We start from the raw sequence: 10,515 nt of genomic DNA, 5'->3' as shown, positions 1-10,515 counted from the left end.
ACACACACCCTCTTTACTAGAAGGAATATGCAATAGGCAAATTCATTTAACTTTTTATTTAAACTGTTCTTGAAAATAAAACTGAATTTTTATATTTCATGTATCATCAGTCCGAATGAATTTCACTAAATTGTTAAATTTCAAAAGCAAAAATTAGCTATAGGCACGTGGATGTGCAGAACCGCGGCAGCGACTTTCAAATGAATTTTGAATAATTATTTTCTTTTTGTCAATTACTCCATTCACAGATTAATAATTCAAATAACAACATACGAGTATAGGTAAACTGTAAATATAACCCAGTATCTATGTGTGGGTTTAATTTCAAACTGAACTGAAGTGCATCGGGTAGATTAAAAGCTCCTATTCAAAAACCCGGGGAGTCTTTGCAAGATTATGGGGCGGATATAGGGAGATTATGACAAAAGCTGGTTTTCCTGATGCGTCCCAGAGTGTGCTGAAACAAATTTCCATCGCTGGAATGCGACGTTCAGGCGGTGAGATGGTCTTGTGCGAAGTCAACGCTGGAAATGCAGAAAATTGGCGGGCATGGATATTTTTAAATGTATAGTGGGTTGGGTTGGTAGAGCAGCCTTGGCTGAAACCCTACAGACTCAAAAATAAAGACAGAAAAAAAATATGACGTCCGAGCGAATGCAGGTAGATACCAAGCTGGTGATTATGTCCGGTTATGTAATCCCAAAAGAACGCGTGGGTATTCTCCAAAGCTTCCGAAGTATAGTATGCAATCACCCACTGCGTCGCGCAAGTTTAAAGATGAGCAAAGGAATTTCCACCGTTTTAGGGGTGGAAAGACGAAATACTTCTAAGGAGGGAGCAGTGTTATATAGTGTAATGCCAATAAATAAAAGTTACAATATTCTGCCTCTGGTGCTCTCTTTAATGCACCTCGAAATATTTATTATTTGCTTGAAATTTTATATTTTTCTTTGCGTCCCTCTTTTTACTACTCGGGCAGTGTTTAATTCTTTGTAAGGGTCAAAACTTCCACTTCTTTATTTTAAATGAAGTCCCCTAATTTTTATTTTTTTCAATCTACGCTAAAATGTACGTACGTAATTTGAAAAATGTTAACTATGACCAATTGCTAAAATAAACTAAATAAATACTTAAAAAATGATGATTTTTCAAAAAAATACTACTATTTTCGTGTGAACTGGATGAATAAGAGCTTTTTCAACACACGAAAGGCCCCTACAGTAATAAATTACCAAATGGCTCTTAGATTGTAGGTCTCTAGTATATATTCACTCTCGGAAAATTTGCACCCAAAACATCTCCTTCTAAGAAAATGCAACTCTTAGCTTACGAACGTAGGTATGTTTCGTAGTGTGCGACATTTAAGAACCATTCAAATTATATAAATTAGTCTAGATAGACCTGTTAAGATTTGCATTCCTGTTTAGATTTTCAAAGTTTGGGCATTTTCGAAAATTGTTATAACCTTAACTCTAAATCTGTGGCTGTATTACATCTAAGAACGCGAATTTTGAAACTTACAAATTTGGTTTATTACTATCGTAAATGGCCCTAAAACATTAAAGGGCGGTAATTTTTGTACGTCTATTACATGGTATGCGAATATCCACGTAAAGCACCATCTTGAAGGAGAATTTGAGTTACTGAAATTTAAAAAAAAAACTATCATTACCAGAGTATCTTCCGCTGAAATTTCAGGAGAACTGTGTCACAAATAAATAATGTAAGTCTGTGGATGCGTAATAATTCTATTGCGGCTTTTAGTCTCCGTACGCGCATCAGTCTATTTTTTATGTACCTACCTACCTTTAATTTATTTTTTTAAGAAGCAGTTTCCATTAAAATTTCAGAAAAAACCGCTTATAAATAAGAAAGTTGGGTCTTCGCATACGCAATCTATTTTTTCAAAAAGTTCACATAATAAATAATGACCCAAAGAATTAACCGTGAATTCTAACAAAGCAAATGTTATTTTTCAAGGCTCAAAAGATCAAATGAGCCATTCCTTATTGAGACATCGAAAACCTTTGTATTTGAGATAAACTCGAAAGTCAAACTGACCTGCAGTCCTTTATTTTTGAGTTATCAGGGATGTGTTTATTACAAAAGATTTTTTCTAAAATTCAATTTAAAAAGAGATTGAAAAAATTCAAAAATTTTTTTACTAATTGACACCATTTTTACCTTTCTTTTCAATTTTTTTTAATCACTCAAATCTTTTTGAATATCTGTACCTCAGAGGTAAAGTATACTAAGTTACAAATTCAAAAGTTTACAGAAAACCACATTATAAGAAGCACAAAGGAATAATTTGACCTTATTAACCTATACATTTGATTACTTTCATCATGAAGAACCATGTTACTTATAACTAGTAAGTTTACATATGTACGGTCGAATTTTTGAAATTTTATCAAAAATTTTTGTTGGGACTTAGTACTGTTTACCTCTTATGAATTGTTTCGAATGATGGACATATTATTGTTATGTGTAAACCAATTTTAATACATTTCTGCTCGAAAAGGGGAAGCAAGCATGGTTTCATCATGTACAGGGCGTGGAGAATTTTTTTCCTGTATGAAATCACAACTCAGATTAGAAAAAAATCTATTTATTTGATAAACAACTTATAATTCAATAATTTTATTGAAATTAAAAAATATATCAATACTGTTCAACTATTCATCTTCTTCGTTTTGTAAGAAAGAAATGGTCATCATTTTGTAGAAAATTTCCTCCATAAACGATAAGAAACAAGTATAAATTTTTTGAGGATTAAAGCAGATTTTTAATAAGACACTTAAATTGAAGAATGACAGCCATAAATGGGATATTATAAAAATAATAAATAAACAAGTATAAATTGTGCACAACCCTTGTGCAGATAAAGCGCATTTTTGTTTAACCGATATAGCTTAGTAAATGGTTGGGTTATAAAGGGAGGAGGCTCTTTACATACAAACATTTAAAGACCGCCTGGCAAAAATTATCCGAGACTCCATTCTGCAGATTTTGCCTATGAGAGTACGTTCCTCCGACAAACCGTTTTCGAGATATTCGCTCTTAAAGTTTTGACATCACCAATGGATATATTTCTTGCAGATGTTCCAATCGCCCTTTGTGAGTCCCCTCTTCCGATAATCCGTCCTGGAGATATACGGGAATATATCCGAACACGATAAAAAGTCGAGGGTCGATGGTTGATAGAAATTAATTCCTTTCGTTGTGAGACTTTTCATTAGGGCACCATGAAGGATAAACATGTTCCACTCCCATCTCAGGAAATAATTGATGGGAGGGGTGGACAGCGAAATTAAATTTGATGGCCATTTGGAACACCTTCAAGGTATATAAGGCTGCAAAAATTCCTGGACTCTAGAAGTAGTGCGAATCTTCGAAACGGCAGAAGTGGGTCCGGGCAGACGAACGGAGAGACGGACAAAACGCAAACAATAGCACATTTTTTTTATTCTTACAAAATGCGCTAAAAAACCTGAAACATATTCCTTATGAGGTACTAAGTCCATCAAAACAATACAACTATTGATATTGAGTCCACTTATTACAGTTTACCTCGCAATGTTACTGCGACTTAGTACTGTTTAAAATTCGCTAACTCTGTTGTTTATCATCAAACAATACTAAACCCATATATTTCGTGTAGAACAACAGAACTTATGTGACTTAGTACAAAAAAGCAATTTTTGGGGAAAAATGGACAGTTTACCTCTGAGGTACAGATATCATCCTTGGTGTGCTATAGTTTTATAAAGCAAATTTTTTATGCTGCCTGTTTAGATTAAAATATACCTACATGGTGTTCCATTTAAACATTTTTTATTTGACCCCTTATACCTTTTTGAAAACGGTATTGTAATAAACGCATTTCGATAATGTAATCAAAAAAGAAGTTAAAGCGAAGAATCTGTCTATCACTCACTAACAAAAGACTGCGGTGGTTTTCAACAATGAGTTTATCTCAAGTGGGGCACTCTTGTTTCCCTTTGGTTACCACCCTCATGGATTTATCTTTTCAGTACTCATGTGTAATAGCTTTACTTACCCGCCTATTTGAAATAAATTACCCACGCAAATATACCTCAACCCATTTTAAACGTGAACTACAATAAAACGTTTCAACATTTTGGAGTCTTCATCAAAGCCACTTTTTTGTGGGACGCAATTCTCTCACCTTCATTACCAATTGTCACGTTACCATTATGAAAAGAAATTTGGAGGCGCAACTGCCTCACCTAATTACCTTGGACGCAAGTGTCCATGATTCAGGATATACCGTAGTTGACATTAACAGGAGGATAATCTGAGATTAGTGGTTGGATTAAACTCGTTTTTGATTAAGATTTTAACGATGGCGTTTGAATAAATTTGTCGACACACAATTGTGTAACGGGGGTACGCTAACAAGTTCAGAAATCAAAATTTTTGCTTTTAATTGGGAACGGAATCGGGTAGGCGACGGTCTTTTTGTGAATGTGAATGACTTTCCCTAGGCAGGAAGATTTCGTCTAGAAGCGAAAGCGGTCCAATTTTTGCATTGTTTTCATTTCAATGGCACGGCGACGCGTAATTGTTTAAACATCTAACAGGATCCAAGAAGGAATTTATAGACGATCATTATGTACGTACGTATAGAAAATGTATGTCGGTGATCGCATTAATTGTATGTAACTTTTTACTAATTTCTAATATCCGTAATAAACTTAATTAAATGTCGGGTCGTATTGCACCAGCGAACCGGATAACCCAAGAAACCTAATTGCCCTCAGTTAAAATGAAACAATTCATCAGCAAATATTGCTCGCGATGATGATTAAAAATTGTACAACATCGAATTATTTTCGTTACACCTACCTTTTTGCCCCTTCGCTATTAGTGTTCTGTCCATTAAAATAAAACATGTCAGCTATGCCGAATTAGAAAAAAATGAAATTGAATTTTAACTAGAGATTCACGCCTCCCTTTTTCTTATTCTTCTTCTTCACGTAATTGTGCTGATATGAGAAACGAAAACGGAAAAGAAAAATAACATAAAAGCCGATGCACGTATATATCTTTAATTGGTCACGCCTCGCGCTGCCGTAATTGTTTATTAGTTTGATCTTTCGCAATTCAATGAATGGATCCAGTAAATAATTTGAAAATAATTGGCATCTTTCTAATAATTAATTGTTGGTCTCGTGTCTTGCATTGGGACGAAGAAGAGAAGAACAGTAATGGGATGGAGTAAAGCGACAGCGGCGCGGCGCTCACGTCCGAAATATTTCTACCGTCGTCGTGAGAAATTGTCGTTGTTTTTAGTATGGTTTATTGTTTAGACGTACAATAGAAGAATTTTAAGCAATCCGCTCGTACGGAAATATATCGGAGGTACAAGGCGAGTTTGTAACTACCCAAAAAAGGAATTGATTCAGCGACCCTGAATGTTCTCAGAAAACAACAGGCTGCAAGTTTTTGCCAAAGCCTAGAAAGGGGAAGTGTTAAGAAAGTGTCTGGGCCGGCTATTAATGATCGCATCTAGGTATCGTTGGCCTTTGATTTGAATAATAAAGCGTCGGGAAGTTGTTACCAAAATGCGTCTTGCAACGGCAATTTGGCATTCCAGGATAAGTTTAACGTAAGTAACCTATTGGACATCTGTTCCATCTAGAGTTCCTCCGGATCTTCACGGAGCTGAAGTCGTTGCCCTCTAGTGTCTGCTCACCATCACTCCTATATATCTTCCACCGGTCCCCGCAATTCACCTGCCGTAACCAGATGGGATTGGTAGAGTAGTCACCTTAGGAGTCCACCGACTACCGTCCGTCTTCAGTTGCTGACTAACTTGTTCTTGTCTTAAGCTCGAGGAAGCCGTAGTCGCTGGTTTCTAGTTAACGAGTACACGCGGTTTTCTTCACATTCACGTCTAGTGCTCGGATATGGATTCAGCAGCACTTGCTGGATAATATCTATATAAATGGACTGTTATTAGTGTTTCCGTTATGTGGCGGCTGTCGTGCGACCGCCGTCCGGCTTTAAGAGTTAAGTTATTTCTTACACATAAAAGTACATAAAATAAAGGTATTTGTGCGTGCGCGGTGCTGAAAAGTTGCCAGTTGCGACAATTAGAAATGTGGCTATCATTTAATTGCTAACATTTGCATCGATCACCGCCAAAGGTAAGCAATTCGTTAATACACTTTCCTTTTTTTAAGCCAGTTTGATGGTCGGGAATTTAAATTGCTCGAAGCGATCTTGAAAAGTTTGAGAAATTATATGCGGCCGGAGATTCCTCAGACAATCACCTTAAGGCAAATACATCGGAAAATTTCGTCGCATCGGAAGAATTTCCACGTACAGTGATTGATATAACATATGAACTAGTTCAGTTGCTAGCTCCAAATAATTGTAATCCTGAAAAACAAGTCTGCACGAGGAATTTAGATATTAAGGCTGTATGCCTCGATGGAAGTTACCATTTTATCATTGCCCCATAAAATTTAAATTCCTCGCAAATTGGTATACGTAATTTGTTTCAATAAGACCGCAGACTGAAGGTAGCTGTTAACGAAAATTAGTATGCATGTGCAGTGCCAACTTGCGTTTCCCACACACGATCGTTGAACGTGAGACATGTTTCCCTACATGCTGCCTTTTATTATGTATTTCGATAATGTGCCGTTTGTTAGAAAAATGTATGTCATAAGTTAATCTATCATTTATGTACCTGACGTAAGAAGTGGAGCACTACCTCAAACAGCATGACCAACAGTGCTTTCGGTGACCATTTCATTTTCACTTTTGGTGACGGGAATTACCAAATACGATGGATTGGTTCCCTTCTTAAACTTTGGGAAAAAGTTTGTCGAAACAGAAAAGGGAGACAATCTAAAAAAAAGCTAACGCTAATTCCTTGTCCCACTACTGTTAAGATCTCGAGCAGAAATGGATTACGTTTCAAGAAATCGTTGACAGCCAACACTGATTACAAGCAAAGATAACTACCTACAGAACGCAGTCAATTGACGTATAACCATAACGCAACTTTGGGGATGGCAGACACGCGTCGCGTATCAGAATTAACTCTCCCCATTGTTAAACAAAGCTTTTCGAAACAATTTCTCGCAGTTAATGAGATATGTCAGTTCTGTGAATAAAGTCGTAATTCCGGGCGACCTCCTTGCTAAAGTTACATGTCATAGTATTACAAGTATTTCTGGTGTACAATATGTTCTAACATCAGGTTTCTGCAGTTTTTAACTGGAACGCAACTAATTTATACATTGGAAAATAAGTTTACCGCTATTTGTTTTACTTAAAGAATTGAAAAGTTTAATTCTAAATGAATTACTCTCGCCCGCCATCTGTGCAAAAATTTTTGATGACTGTTAACCACCGCGGAAGCTTCTTTAATTTATTTATCATGAACATGGCGATATTATGATTAATTTTCTACGAAGACAAGGTTGCAATTCCCCAAATTCTTGCGGACGTTTCAGTTGTGGCAAGTGAATAAGATGGGGACGTAGCCTCAAACCTCAATTATAACACTAATGGGGTTGTAATGGAAGATTAACTAATCATTGCCTTTGTACATGTATGGATTTTGTTTATATCACAAAAAAGCTTGCAAAGTTCGTTCATTTACTTTAAAGTGTTAGTTAAAGTTGTGGTAGACGAAAACCTAGACGAAAACAAATTTGCTGAAATCCAGAGCAGGAAGACGAAAAATTGTATGTAAAATTGTTGTAGTAGGTATACGTGCATGTCATGTACAGGAAAAAAGCATGTGTTTTCATTTTTAATGGCACAACAGAGTACCTATTTAATTTATAAAAACGCCTAAAGATTTTTTTAACCAAATAGCATTTAAACACGTTAAGTATTCTATCTGAGGAAGAAGATATGTAAAAACGTTGCGTTACAGTTCTAGTTTTGGAAAAAATTCGGCTGCAGTTTAATTTTTAAACTTTGCCTAACCTAAAACATTTGACTAATTCTTTTAGATTTTGATCTGTAGATTCCAAATGGGCCAGAAAATTGGAAATCGTACCCTTCTAGCAATTACAGCACCTTTGTGGTTTTTTTTTATCATTATAATACGGTTTTCCACATATAACTTTTCACGTGCTGAAGCGATCTTTACGTATATCCACAATTCTTTTAGATTTTCACTCGTAGAACCCTAATCGCCCTGAAAATTGAAAATCGTACTCTTCTAGCAAAAATTTTAGAGCTTTTTTTTGTATTTTTTTGTTATATTACGGTTTTCCACCTATAAAGTTCCACGGGCCGAAGAGATCTTGCCGTATATCCACAATTCTTTTAAATTTTGACTTGTAGAACCCAAATCGCCCTGAAAATTGAAAAACGTACTTTTCTAACAAAAATTATAGAGTTTTTTTTGTGTATTTTACGAGGTATTTTACGGTTTTTCACCTATAACTTTTCACGTGCCGAAGCGACCTTCACGTATATCCCCAATTATTTTATAATTTGACTTGTAGAACCCAAAACGACACGAAAATTGAAAATCATACTCATCTAGTAAAAATTATAGAGCTTTTTGTGCATTTTTTACGTTATATTACGGTTTTCCACCTATAACTTTTCACGTGTTAAATTTTTAACTTTTGTGGTATCCAAATCGCCCTGAAAATTGAAAAACGTACTCTTCTAACAAAAATTATAGAGTTTTTTGTGTATTTTACCGTTTTTCACCTACAACTTTTCACGTGCCGAAGCGATATTAACGTATATCCGCAATTATTTTAGAATTTGATTTGTAGAACCCAAATCGATTTGAAAATTGAAAATCGTACTCTTCTAGCAAAAATGTGTATTTTTTTTCGTTACAAAACGGTTTTCCACCTATAACTTTTCACGTGCAGAAGCGATCTTTACGTATATCCCCATTTTTTTTAGATTTTCACTCGTAGAACCCAAATCACCCTGAAAATTGAAAATCGTACTCTTCTAGCAAAAAATATAGAGCTTTTTGTGTATTTTTTTTGTTATATTACGGTTTACCACCTATAATTTTTCACGGGCGGAAGAGATCTTGACGTATATCCACAATTCTTTTAAATTTTGACTTTTTGTGGAACCCAAATCGCCCTGAAAATTGAAAAACGTACTCTTCTAGCAAAAATTATAGAGTTTTTTGTGTATTTTACCGTTTTTCACCTACAAATTTTCACGTGCCGAAGCGATATTAACGTATATCCGCAATTATTTTAGAATTTGATTTGTAGAACTCAAATCGATTTGAAAATTGAAAATCGTACTCTTCTAGCAAAAATGTGTATTTTTTTCGTTACAATACGGTTTTTCATCTATAACTTTTCACGCGCCGAAGCGACCTTAACGTATATCCGCAATTATTTTAGAATTTGAATTGTAGAACCCAAATCGCCCTAAAAATTGAAAATCGTACTCTTTTAGTAAAAATTATAGAGCTTTTTGTGTATTTTACGGTTTTTCACCTATAACTTTTCACGTACCGAAGCGATCTCATTTTTTTAAAACTTAATTTTAAATTCGATCATTTTTATCTGATTTTTTTGCGATACATTAAGATTTACTCTTACAATACTAAATACATGTAATTGTTGAAGTATTTACAATTAGTTTTAAAGATTTATAAATATAGAAAAACTTATCGAACCTTGAGCTTTCTGTGATTTGTCCCTAATATGCACGCAGAATTCCCACGTTGAATGGCAATTGAAACCTTCTGGATCAGAAAGCTTTTTGATTGTCGATCGCCATTTAAAAGGGACAATTCTTCTTCATCTTGTAAGAGAAGCTGAAGTTTCTACATCAAAAGTAAGGAAAATGTTTGAGTTCGTGATCACTTCATATTGAGAATGTCTCGTTTTATTTACGAGTATGTTAGTCGGGACTAACGAATCAACATATGTCCCAACTAGCGCACGTCCCCTTTCCCAAGCTACATTGGTGGCTCCGTCCGGACGTTTGTTATAAGACCACTTGGTTCCAAATGTTCCAATTTTGAAGCAATGTTAATGGAGTGTAACGATTTGTTTGTTACGACCTAGTCTTAAGCCAACACATATTCGGATTGAATCATTATTTAAAAAGGTCCCAAGATTTGGGCTTGGAATTGCATTAAGCTAAGTATATTTGTCAGTTTCGGATGGAAAATTATAGGATGGCATGATTCGATCGGAGAAGCAAGAAGTTCAAGATCACTCTTTTCATAAGGATTATAGCAGGAGCTAATTCGTCGATTTTTTTCAAATAATCAGTATCGCTTCATAAAATGATGGTCTTGAAATCTCAATAACTGTGTGCCATTATCGAGATGCAATTTGAGTGATTTTACTATGAGGTGAATGACAAGGCAGAATAGAAGAAGACCCAGTGAGTCTCCATCTTGGGCTCCAACTTGGAAGAGATCTATTTTTCTCTAAAGAAAAGGTTAGAAGGATATCTATAAGATTGTGATAAAAAGTGATACAAATTAAGGGTAATTGTTAGTAAAAGCTGGAGAAA

The 10,515-nt window shown here is 35.2% G+C and overlaps 1 protein-coding gene across 1 annotated transcript in view; it reads left to right on the top strand.

Annotated features, from left to right (window-relative positions):
* The first annotated feature begins 5,828 nt into the window (after window positions 1-5,828).
* Window positions 5,829-10,515, top strand: part of LOC116167495 — a 31,707-nt gene continuing 27,020 nt past the window's right edge. Inside the window, exon 1 of the mRNA XM_031482888.1 lies at window positions 5,829-6,176. The gene's annotated coding sequence lies outside the window, so the exon portion shown is untranslated. The remainder of the gene's footprint in view (window positions 6,177-10,515) is intronic.

Source organism: Photinus pyralis, unplaced genomic scaffold (assembly GCF_008802855.1).
Source record: "Photinus pyralis isolate 1611_PpyrPB1 unplaced genomic scaffold, Ppyr1.3 Ppyr1.4_LG3b, whole genome shotgun sequence".
NCBI lineage: Eukaryota > Metazoa > Arthropoda > Insecta > Coleoptera > Lampyridae > Photinus > Photinus pyralis.
Note: the sequence above shows the minus strand (reverse complement) of the source record. Positions and strands in the feature narration are given on the sequence as shown.